The 10143-nt window shown below is 45.0% G+C and overlaps 1 non-coding gene across 1 annotated transcript; it reads right to left on the bottom strand.

The window, feature by feature from the left end:
- Nucleotides 1-9567: 9567 nt before the first annotated feature.
- TRNAA-CGC (transfer RNA alanine (anticodon CGC)) lies at nucleotides 9568-9639 on the bottom strand. Its single transcript has one exon. It is a non-coding gene; the product is annotated as a tRNA-Ala (tRNA).
- Between the last annotated feature and the right edge of the window lie 504 nt (nucleotides 9640-10143).

Genomic DNA, 10143 nt, shown 5'->3' with positions numbered 1-10143 from the left:
CCGAGTAGGTTCTCTAAAACCAAATTGAGCATCTATATGTTTCATGTTCTGAAAATACCAAAATCACTAACAATTGCCCTTTGTACATTTTGCTTTTTAGGTTAAGTGACTCAAATCTTTCACTTCCAATCCAGGCCTGAAAATTGTATGCCACAAATCCAACTGGTCAGGAACAGTGTTAAAATTCTTAAATGTACTTCAGCTCATTGCCGTTTCCTGCCTTGAAAATCCAGCACCACAGGGGCCGAGGTGTTCAGTGGGACTTATTCTAAAGTGTGCAGAGGATGGCAGTCTTAATGTCTCTTGCTGGTGAGATGGTGTGTTCAGAATTTACCTGTACATCTTGTGGTAGCTTTACAAATTCGAACTACAGACTTTTAAAAAACAACAAGCTGAGTGACAGACTGCTGGTGTCCTTCAACTGAGGCTCCATAGAGAGCATTCTTACATACTGTATCTGTGCTTGGTTTTCCCGCTGCACAGTCATGGATAGGAAAGTGCTCCAGAAGGTCTTAACCACAGCCCAAAAGATTATCGGTCATCCTCCCCCATCTCTCGAAGAGCTATACAACTCCCGTTGCCTTAAAAAAGAAAGAAATATTTTACAGGATTTATCTCATCCTGGATATAGTCTTTTTGCACCATTGCAAGAGATACAGAACAATTAAATCAAGAACGAATAGATTAAAAAACAGTTTCTATCCGAGAGCTATAACCATCTTAAATGCTGTATCTAAATAATATGATCCCGGGAGTCGTGATGGGTGTATATGTATGTGTCTGTGTGGCTGTAATTGTGTTTTTAGATTGTATTTTATGGGATGGCATTCAGTTTCGTTGTACTATGTACAATGACAATAAAGTTTCATTTTGTTTTGTTTTGTTTTGTTTCTATTCTGTTCTAGTCTATTCTACTCATAGATGCTGCATAAACTACCAAGCAGATTTATAAATGACTATGACAGGAGACCACATGGTCAAATGTACTAAACATCAGCTTTCCTGTTTAGGCTGTGGGTGCCCAAGCTGTCCTCCCACCTGCCAAATTTACTCCCCCCCCCAAAAAAATCTCTATCGCTGCAGTTTGCTGAGAAGTAATAGGTTTTGTTTTTTTGTTCTTGTTTTTATTTATTTTATGTATTTTTATTCTGTGAACCACCCTGAGATCTTCACATGAAGGATGGTATACAGTCTATTTATATGATGATGATGATGATGATGATGATGATGACGACGACGACACATGTTAGAATCATAGAATCATAGAGTTGGAAGAGACCACAAGGGCCATCCAGTCCAACCCCCTGCCAAGCAGAAAGTCTCCATCCTGTGCCTTCCTCCTCATGAAACCCACATGCCTCTTAGGGGACCAAAGAGTTGTGTAGCAGGCTGAAAAGACTATGTTCACCTGCGTGCACACTTGCACACACCTGAACTACACCATTGGCACATGGATCCCAACTGCCCCCCCCCACTGGACTGGATCTAGCCATTGGATGCAAAAAGTTTGCCTACTCTGGTTAGAGTTTAGCTACTGGTTTATGCATTGTTCCAATTATAAGTTGGCCAGTAACATGAAGACTGTGAGCAGTAATATCAAATTGAAAATTGAATTTTATTTGAACATAATTCAAATCCAGAAACTGCGGCCCTCCAGATGTTTTGGCCTACAACTCCCATGATCCCTAGCTAACAGGACCAGTGGTCGGGGAAGATGGGAATTGTATTCCAAAACATCTGGAGGGCTGAAGTTTGGGGGTGCCTGATTTAAATGGTATGAAAGTTCCAAATCTATTTCTACATTTCAGGTTCTGGCACCGTTTTATCCCCATCTACCATTTTAATTAGAGAACATATAGAAAACAGTGCTTTTTATAGTGCCTGTAACATGCACACTGCTATAGAATGCAAAGCTGGTCATTGCGGGGAGGGAGGAGTGATGCCTCCTTCCACAAGTAGCACAATATACAGTGGAACCTCGGTTTACGAAAACCTCCATTTACGAACGCCGCAGACCCGGAAGTGTTTACATCCGGGTTCCGTGGCGTCTGATGCGCAGATGCGATCTGCGCAGCTCGCGCATGCGCAGAAGCAATCTGTGCAGCTCATGCGTGCGCAGAAGCGCTTATCAGCGCTTCGCACACACGCAGAAGCGTGCCTTTGGCGAGCGAATGCCTTGGCGAGCGGACGCCACCGCGGAACGGATTGCGTTCGCAAACTTAGGTACCACTGTAAAAGCATTAGAACTACATATTTAGCATGACAGTATAAAGGATAATATGTTCCAGCTGCTGCTGCTGCTCAGTGTTGTTTCCAGAGCAGAATTTCTTGGGGGATGGACTTTGATCCCCAAAACACCTTCCTCTTTGGGAGCCATCAGAAGGCAATCTATGGTTTGTTTTTCTAATTAATATTATTATGCTTAGAATCGGATAATGCAAGACACTGGAGGATGCCAAGAAATTATTATTACTACTACTACTACTATCTAAATGAGAAAGTGAAATATGAATATGCAGTCACAACTCATTTAAAAGGCAGAAGAGAGTGTAAGCTGTACTTAAAATTTGCTTACAGGCATTTTATATTTGGAAAACAAAAGCACATTTGCTACATTTGTTATCTTTTTATTTGCAAACATTGTATATAATAGAATTGTAAGAATCATTGCATTGGAGGATTTGCATTGCCACATTGCAATCCTGGATTTGCATAAAGCACTGATATAAAAAGGGGACATTTTAAACAATGGCAGAAGTCTAAGTAGAGCAAGCACGGGTGACACTGAGGAGAGGAAGTGACAGTTTAAAATGTACAAGAAGGAAGTTAGGAGTGTTAGCTTTTTGGAGTTAGTGTCTGTGTTGAACCCATCTCTTTAATTTCTTGTTAAAACCTTTTTTTAAAACTCCTCAGTGTTCCACCACCCTTGCTTTACTCAAACCTTTACTGCTGTTTAAAACTGCCATTTCTCCTTTCAGTGTTACTACATGATTTATGTGGAAATGGTTTAATTTGATTGCGTACTTTTTGATGTTTTGTTTATGACCACTTTTGTTATGTTTGCAATTTTTATTTTTTCATGTTGTAAGCCGCCTTAAACATGATTTGAACTAGGAAAAGGTGGAATACCAATAAAATTATGTACGTATGGCCATTACTACTTTATTCAAACTTCTGCTATTGTAAACAACCACTCCCTCCCCCCTTCATCATACTACCCTTCTTGCTGTACTCAAGCATCTCTCTCTGCCATTGCTCAGCTGTCTTGTGTGAGATAGATAATGATGCAGAGCCCGCAAATACTCCATAATACCTTCCCACGATGTCTTTCACTTCTGGTACACTGTGTTGTGCTCAACATGAAGTGCAAGATTCAATGTAGTAATTTAGAAGAGATATTTTGTGAGCAGGCAAACCACCCATATGTGTGCAACCCCCCCCCCCCAACTGATCTTAACTGAAGAAGCTAACTGGGAGGCTTGCTCTTAAGATTCTATTCATCTTAAAGATGGAGTAACATATGGGGAATGCAGAATAGGAGAAAAGCTAAGGGATGGATATGGGGGTGATCTGCAAGTATTGTTGGCATCTGACTTGTCTCGAGAAACAATGTAGTGCACCTCTGGGGGTGAAGTCAAACCACTGTGTTAGCAGCATCGAAGTGAGCTCCCTGTGACGCAGACCTGGACCGTGTATTGTCCTGTACTGTCCAGACAAGACGCCACCCCTTGGCCTTGCTGATATGGCCCAAAGCAGGCATCCCCAAACTGCAGCCCTCCAGATGCTTTTGGCCTACAACTCCCATGATCCCTAGCTAACAGGACCAGTGGTCAGGGAAGATAGGAATTGTAGTTCAAAACATCTGGAAGGCCGAAGTTTGGGGGTGCCTGGTCCAAAGGAAAGTAGAGCAATACATTCGGCACCAGCTCAGCTGCAGGTGTTATCAGATGCGTCCAAGCCGTCATCTAACCATTTTAGGGACTCCACTCCGGATTCGTGTAGGGTTTACTTCTGAGTCTTTTCTTCTTCTGAAGATATCCCACAAGGCAGCAGAGGTTTAGGAACAGTTTTCCTTCTAGATGGGCTACCTTCCCAGGTGGACGAGCCCCATCTGCCCCTCACATACCTCAACATGTGCAGAAACTGCTTTCTCGATCGTTGGACCCACTCTTGCTCTTGTCCACTCAATCTGCTGGAGCCTGCCTTTCCATGCAGAAGTCCCTAACTCACCAAGGGTTTGAGACCCATCGGTTCCCCTCACCTGGTTTAGCTGGCCAGACAAATCCATTCCGGGTGTGTGTGTGGCTGCTGTCACATGCTGACAGCTTCTAGGAGCCAAAGGTGAGAGCTGAGTGCATGATGGGGGCCGAAGGTAGGCAAACTAGCCCTGGAGGAACATGACGTCTCCACCAACAGAGGTGCTACCCCTCTCCATATACCCCATACATCTGTGTGGGTAAGAGGCATCAAAATAGGAGTAAAGATTAAAGCAGGGGCATAAAAGGGTCCACAGAATAGAAGTGTATGGTGGCTTTATAATTAGAAGGAGAAAAGGATGCGGGAGGAGAAAGGTACAGGTTACCATGGGGTAGTTTTGTGTGCAAGGGGGTGTTTGGGCTATCAGGAAGGCAGGTTCATCCACAGATCAGAAGGTAAACTCAACGTGCAATCAGCTTTTTTATTCAGAAAAGTCAAAACACAGCAGAGTTCTTCGAAGCGAAACTGCCCTAGGTGAATACACAAATACAGGATGGGAGACACCTGGCTTGAGAGCAGTACATGTGAAAAGGATCTAGGAGTTTTGGTTGACCACAAACTTGACATGAGTCAACAGTATGATCATAGAATCATAGAGTTGGAAGAGACCACAAGGGCCATCCAGTCCAACCCCCTGCCAAGCAGGAAACACCATCAAAGCATTCTTGACATATGGCTGTCAAACCTCTGCTTAAAGACCTCCAAAGAAAGAGAGTCCACCACACTCCTTGGCAGCAAATTCCACGGCCGAACAGCCGATGCAGCAGCTCAGAAAGCCAATGCAATTCTGGGCTGCATCAATAGGAGTATAGCATCTAGATCAAGAAAAGTAATAGTACCACTGTATTCTGCTCTGGTCAGACCTCACCTGGAATACTGTGTCCAGTTCTGGGCACCACAGTTCAAGAAAGATACTGACAAGCTGGAACGTGTCCAGAAGAGGGCAACCAAAATGGTCAAAGGCCTGGAAACAATGCCTTATGAGGAACGGCTTAGGGAGCTGGGTATGTTTAGCCTGGAGAAGAGAAGGTTAAGGGGTGATATGATAGCCATGTTCAAATATATAAAAGGATGTCATATAGAGGAGGGTGAAAGATTGTTTTCTGCTGCTCCAGAGAAGCGGACACGGAGCAATGGATTCAAACTTCAAGAAAGAAGATTCCACCTAAACATTAGGAAGAACTTCCTGACAGTAAGAGCTGATCGACAGTGGAATTTGCTGCCAAGGAGTGTGGTGGAGTCTCCTTCCTTCTTTGGAGGTCTTTAAGCAGAGGCTTGACAGCCATATGTCAAGAATGCTTTGATGGTGTTTCCTGCTTGGCAGGGGGTTGGACTGGATGGCCCTTGTGGTCTCTTCCAACTCTATGATTCTATGAATACATTGCAGAGGCTGTTGTCTGGCCCCTCCTTCCCTTTCTAGTCGTTTTCCTCTGGACTCCTCCTAAGCAGTGATAAACTACAAGGAGGAGGAACCCCTCTGGGCCTGTCCGGCCCATTGCTCAGCTACACACAAGGCTTTTCATGACCTTGGTGTCAGTGGAGGAAGCTCACCACTCACTATAGCAGACAGCTGCCGTGAAACTGCAGCATTGTGTGGCTCCTCCGTTGTCTCTTTCAGCGTCTGCGCTCAAACTGAGACCCTCAGCGCCCAGCCCTATCCTTGAACGGTTTTCTTGTTCTGACCCCGTGTTCTCTCTAGCCTCCTGTTTCTACCACCTCCCAGCTTGTCCCCACCTCTGACTGGTCTCCTGTGTCCCACCACCACTGCCCTGGATCTAAGTCTTCTTCTTCTGTTTCATCCGGGGGGGGGGGGTTCTTGGATGGGTGACGCACACCACTCTTCCTCATCCGGCCAGGCCCTGACATCGGGGTGCACAAAAGGAAGGGGAGGAGGTGGCATGGACATGGGGGTGAATGTTAAAAATGGTGTAAAGCAGGTATGTCGAACAAAAGAGAGGAACATTTTCAGAAGTGGGGTTGGAAGATGAACGTGAGCTTCGTAGTTGTAAAGTGTAATGGTTGAGTGTCAAGGTCAGAGGTCAGCAAACTTTTTCACTGTCCCTCAGACCTTGTGGGGGGCCGGACTATATTTTGAAAAAAATATATGAACGAATTCCTATGCCCCACAAATAACCCAGAGATGAATTTTAAATAAAAGGACACATTCTATTCATGTAAAAACATGCTGATTCCTGGACTGTTCACGGGCCAGATTTAGGGCCCTAGTTTGGGGACCTCTGGTCAAGGTGGTTGGAGGATGGGTGGCAGCTAACAGATTGAGGTTGAATTCTGACAAGACAGAAGTACTGTTTTGGGGGGACAGGAGGCAGGCAGGTGTGGAGGACTCCTCTGAAGGACCAGATGTGCAGCCTGGGAGTCATTTTGGACTCGCAGCTGTCCATGGAGGCACAGGTCAATTGTGTGTCCAGGGCAGCTGTCTACCATCTAGTACGCAGGCTGAGACCCTACCTGCTTGCAGACTGCCTCGCCAGAGTGGTGCATGCTCTAGTTATCTCCCGCTTGGTCTACTGCAACGTGCTGTATGTGGGGCTACCTTTGAAGGTGACCTGGAAACTACAACTAATCCAGAATGTGGCAGCTAGGCTGGTGACTGGGAGTCTTGAAAGACCTACATTGGCTCCCAGTACGTTTCCAAGCACAATTCAAAGCGTTGGTGCTGTCTTTTAAAGCCCTAAACAGCCTTGGTCCAGTATACCTAAAGGAGCGTCTCCACCCCCATTGTTCTGCCCGGACACTGAGGTCCAGCGCCGAGGGCCTTCTGGCAGTTTCCTCACTGCAAGAAGCGAAGTTACAGGGAACCAGGCAGAGGGCCTTCTCGGTAGTGGCGCTGGCCCTGTGGAACACCCTCCCACCAGATGTCAAAAGAAAAAACTACCAGACTTTTAGAAGATATCTGAAGGCAGCCCAGTTTAGGGAAGCTTTTAATATCTGAAGGATTGTTGTATTTTAATATTGTGTTGGAAGCTGCCCAGAGTGGCTGGGGAAACCCAGCCAGATGGACAGGGTATAAATAATCTATTATTATTATTACTACTATGGGGAAGCCCTAGGGGGTTAACGAGGGGGGAATAGCAAGGTGTTGGTGAGTGGAGTAAGGGGGTGCAGCCGCCCATAATGAACCTGAATCTAACGACCAATTGTTTTAAGAGCTCATTGGCTCTCACAGACAGTCCCCTCTGGAGGAAAGTACCTGTGCCAAGAATCACCTTGGTATGTTGTTGTATATCTGAGTCTTCTGACAAAGCATGGACATAATCATGGACCCATTTGACCAGTTAAGACTCCCGTACCTGTGATGCTGGATGGTCCCTGCATATTGTGGAGTTCCTGTCTGCTGGCCCCAACCACATATCCAGCAGGAGTGCTCTATCTTATCACCCTTCTTCCTAGGAGTAAGAGCTGTCCTGAGGGTTACTTTATGCCCTAGCCCTCCAGGGCAGGGCCGGCCCTAAGGCAAGGCTGGGTGGCACAATGCGCCAGGGCGCCGGGCCACCAGGGGGCACCGCGCTGCTGCACCCGCGGACAGCCGCGCTGGGAAACGGGGGGGGCGGCGGCGCCGGAGGGATCTTCACGCCACGGTGCCAGATATGCTTAAGATGGCCCTGCTCCAGGGTCATGGTGTTTGACCCTCAGCCATAGCCAGTCTGATGGCTAGGTCTTGTAGAGGTCTGCAGTTTGTCAAGCATTGCCACCAATAGGGTCTCCTACCTGTTGAAGAGGTGACCCTATGCTATCATCATCCAGGAGCTCATCCCGAGTTCTAAAACACAGGTTCATCTACCCATGTGAATGCACAAGGCAGGGACCGTTTCAGCTGCCACTGCTAATCTCATCATCCTTTTCCCTACACTACAGCCACTTTCTTTTTAATACCCACTTTAATGGAATATTCCTTTTCATTCAACCAGAGTAAAGTAGGGAGAGGCCACACAGCTTCTGCAGCACCCCCTGATGGGTCCAAGAGGTGTTTCAGGACCTTATAAGAAACAAAAGGAGAAAAGAGGATTGGGGGGGGTCATTCCCACATCATGCCAATAAACCTAGCCTGGAGCTCTGAGCCACTGTGAGACCAAGCCAGCCTGCTCTTGACAGCAGTTGCCACCATTTGGGAAAGGAGAGGGGTGCTAATGCTGGCAGTAAACGGGAGAAGGCATTTTCCTGGATATAAAATCTGCAGAGAGGATGGGAAAGGTTGTACTGATGGTTTCCATTCTTTTGCTAAATTAGAGATCTGCCTGAAGACTTCTAATTCATTGTGCTCAACGTCCTCTATGACACTAAACCAGAAAAGACACTCTCCTGTGGACTTGTAAGGGGCCAGTCTTTAACAAAGAAACCTTTTTTTTCAAAAAGGGGTGACACCAGCATGAAGCCACAGAATCTCATCTAGAATTTGAGTAATCAAATGCTACTGTTGCAAATTACTGTGTTTATTTTGCAATCATCTAAATTTTAACAAATTTGCCCAACTGTATTCCCCCATTTCATTTCTAACTCTGTATCAGGAAGTTTTTTATATTTGATGTTTTATTATGTTTTATATATGCTGTAGGCTGCCCAGAGTGGCTGGTGAAACCCAGCCAGCTGGGTATGGTATAAATAAATATTATTATTATTGTTATTGTTACTATTATTATTTCATTTGACCTCATTGTTTACATTCCCCCCTCCACAAACATGTATACAGACACCTGCCAATTGAATATAACACTTCATGGAACTCATGAAATAGCTTCTAGTCAGTGAAACAAAATAAAAAAATTATAAAAAATTTTTTTCTTCCAGTAGCACCTTAAAGTTATTATTATTATTATTATTTTGTTTCGACTACACCAGACCAACACGGCTACCTACCTGTAACTAGAATTCTAGTCAGTGAGTTAGGTTAGTATAAAGGCAGAAAAACTTTTCCCAGAAGGAGCATCTGAGGAATAGATTCAAGCATGTGCATTGCTGGTTCAGTGGTAGAATTCTCAACTGCCACGCAGGAGGTCCGGGTTTGATTGCCAATGCAACTTTTTTTTTTTTTACATTACAAATTCATAATACTGTATACTGTAACAAGTGTTTTCTTACAATCTAGAAAATCTGCAAGAACTCTGTGTTACTTAAAATGAGGAAGAAAACTCACGTATTAGCCTGTATTTTCAGTGTTCTAAGACTAAGTAATGTATTTCAATCAGTCTTAGAAACAAATAAACCCAATAGACAAAAGTATACATGTTTTATATGTACGGGCAGACGAAGGGGATTGAAATTGGAAAATGTGCACAAGAGAATAAAAAACACTGGAGATGCCGGGGATTGAACCCGGGACCTCACACATGCGAAGCGCGCGCTCTACCACTGAGCTACATCCCCCAGCTCCCTGTGTCTGCTCAGGGAAGTATATGCATTCTCCATTTATCCTTCAGAAAAATATTAACCCTTTAACAATGGTTGTGTACCTGTCTCAGCATGAAAGGATATGCAAGAGAGCAGAGGCAAGTCACAACCACCACAATGCTACACAAAGAGGTGCAAAAGATCCTCACTGAAAGTTCCCTCAAGTGTCAAATTGCATTTTGCAAAACTCCTCCTCCTCTGACAAGCTGGCAGGCTCTGAGAGGAAGATCATCTCCTTGTGCTGAAATGAAGCTAGAGACCTTGACCTCTGCCTATCTGGTCAGAAAAACACACAAAGGAAAAAGCTACCCAAGATGCTTCGGTGGAGGGGGGACCCAGGAGATGACCCCTTCCTTGTGGGTCTCATTTACCATTGCTGTGTTCCTTTACTATTTTACCAGTTAACATATTTAAGAATACCGAGTTTACCTTTCAAACCAATGTGAAAGCCATAAATGAGCAGCAGGCCTTGGAAGCTCC

This window comes from Zootoca vivipara, chromosome 7, assembly GCF_963506605.1.
Source record: "Zootoca vivipara chromosome 7, rZooViv1.1, whole genome shotgun sequence".
Taxonomy (NCBI): Eukaryota; Metazoa; Chordata; class Lepidosauria; order Squamata; family Lacertidae; genus Zootoca; species Zootoca vivipara.
The sequence above is the reverse complement of the archived record's forward strand: the minus strand, read 5'-3'. Positions and strand labels throughout refer to the sequence as shown.